Genomic DNA, 2,649 nt, shown 5'->3' with positions numbered 1-2,649 from the left:
CAAATTGTTGTTTGCTGCTTATAAAAGCTAAAGTCGATGAAAGAAAGGTCTTACCTCGATCTTAGTTTCGTAATACGCCTCAAAACCTTCAAATATATTCAAACCCTTGTTGTCCCAACACTAGTGTGATATGCTACGCAATCGATAAAACAAATTATACCACGATGATGAGCCCAACGCGTAGAACAACTTTCGTCAAGGACTTCAGTTGAGAAAATCTATACTTCACTTGATCCTAGAAATGGGTTTCTCTAATTTCTCTAGTTCTTAGCTTAAAAATGAAGAAAAAGGTTGAAGAAGAAGCTATATCTAACATTCCACTGACCTAGGGCCCCACCTCACGTGCCTGTTTGCGCAGTCCCACGAAAACACAAATATCTCTTTATTATGAAGTCGTATGAACGAACGGTTTGATGCGTTGGAAACTAGACTCGTAGACCTTCGATTAGATAAGTCGTGGGGATCATAACTCTTAATATATTGGGAGAAAACTTCCGAGACATTTGACCCAAATTTCAGACAAATCTTTAAAAAGGAATTTACGGTAACTTTCGCCAACTTTTATTTTCCACTTACCTAACTTCAAAACTTGAGATACAACACTTGAACACTTAAAATATCTACATAACACATCATTATTAATTTATTACCCACACTCCTGGTCTTTCCACGAAGATACGAGTCAATTTATACGTTTTGAAAAGTCGGGGTGGAACAGGTTTTACTGTATTTATATAGAAATTGTATATGGTGTTTGGTTGTGTTTTAGTAATTTTACATAATTAATAGTCACATAATTTAAGGAAATATATGTATAATTTTATGCAGTGTAGAAGGTGGAATAAGTTATGTGGTATTAGTTATACATGGATTAAAATGATAAAACTACATATTTACCCCTATCAAGTTACTTTCAAAAAAAATTATTAAATGTACTTTTAAAAAAATTATATCATTTACTTTTTGTTATTTAAAAAAAAAAACAAGAGTTGGAAGTCTTTCCACATACAACTAATCGAGTCACTGATTAGTTTAACTTATACTATATGCAAGTGGGTATTAGTTACATATTTTTAAAAATGCTATTGTACTTTGATAAAAATCGATCGAATTAGTCTAATTTGTTTACTTATTTGTTAGAGGTTCGGGTGTGATTTCGGCCTTGAAGTAGGTTATGGATCCTTTTTTTTAGACTTTTCTTAGTTAGATTATATTTCTATTGAGTCGTATTAATCGTTAGGGAGGATTTATGTTGAGAATTTAGGTTGTATGATCCTTAGTCACTCTTTTGATCATTTTCGAATTATTAGAGTAGCATTTAGTCATGAAGTCTTAGATTAAGTTGAGCTTTAGTCTTGATTGGTGTTGTAGGGTCCTTAGAATGTTTCTAGGTGGTTAAAACTTAGAGTCTGTTTGGATTGGCTTAAAAAAAGCAACTTTTAAATCAAAAATAAAAAGTCAAACTGAAATGACCTTTAAGTCAAAAAATAAAAAGTAGGGGGAGACCTACTTTTGATTTCTGACTTATTTTAAGTCACTTTTAACTTATTATAAGTCATTTTTGACCTTGCCAAACACTTCCTAACTTGTTTTAAGTTATTTTTGACTTATTTTAAGTTATTTTTAATATTTGCCAAACACTTTCAGAAGTAAAAAACTGACTTAAAAGTAGGTTCGACCAACTTTTAAGCCAATCCAAACTGGCTCTTAGACTTTTGCGTATTGTTTTGATTTGGTATGTTTATGTGTTTTTTCTGTTATTTAAAGTTTTTATCGTATTATTACTATGTTTGTGGGCCTAAAGCCTTGAACTTTAACTTGAATTGGTTGTAGTGATGGGATAGTATTATTGTACTGAGACTGATATCTACCCGATTGATTGTGTGATGTAATTGATTTAACAATGACTTGACTATATTTTGTATGAAATCATGCACATTATCTACATTTGGCATGTTTGTATCTAAAATTGAGAGAAAAAATATATTTGAGACACCTGAATATTATACTACGATTTCTACTTGTTTGAGCTCTAAGATAGCGGATTACTATTTTTACTAGCGGAAAAAACTTATAATTTTAAGGAAAATGCACTTTTTTTAAGGTTTTGTGTCTTAAAAAGATGATTACTTTAAGCTTATTTCACGTTCGAGGCTCGAATTTTCGAGGCAAATACTTGATATTATAAGGTTTTTGGATAAAAGAAAGTCTATTCTTATTGATAAGCTCGATGAGGTACTTCAGGGCGATCCGCGGATTGAATTCTTAGTTATATTGTCCTTGCACTACATTTGTTGACAAGTTCGACGGAGGCGGGATTGAGATTTTTAATGGGATTCTATTTCTATGCATTAGCCATATTACATCGCATCATCTTGTTTTATCTATCTGGTTGTGGTTACCTTGTATTTGATTGTTACGTGCTTGTTATTAGTGTTTTTTTTTCACTATCATTAGTGATGTGGCTATCATTCCTTAAATTGTTAAAAATTGTAGTCTTAGCATTGTCGTATTCCTTTTATATATAAATATATATATATATATATATATGATGGTGAACTAAGATTGTAGCATTAATTGAGAGAAAACCCTAAACAAAATATCCTTGTCTGCCCTTTGCTTGTTATCTTCTTGTTTTTGTGGCTATAT

Source organism: Solanum tuberosum, unplaced genomic scaffold, assembly GCF_000226075.1.
Source record: "Solanum tuberosum cultivar DM 1-3 516 R44 unplaced genomic scaffold, SolTub_3.0 scf00198, whole genome shotgun sequence".
Classification (NCBI taxonomy): domain Eukaryota; kingdom Viridiplantae; phylum Streptophyta; class Magnoliopsida; order Solanales; family Solanaceae; genus Solanum; species Solanum tuberosum.
Note: the sequence above shows the minus strand (reverse complement) of the source record.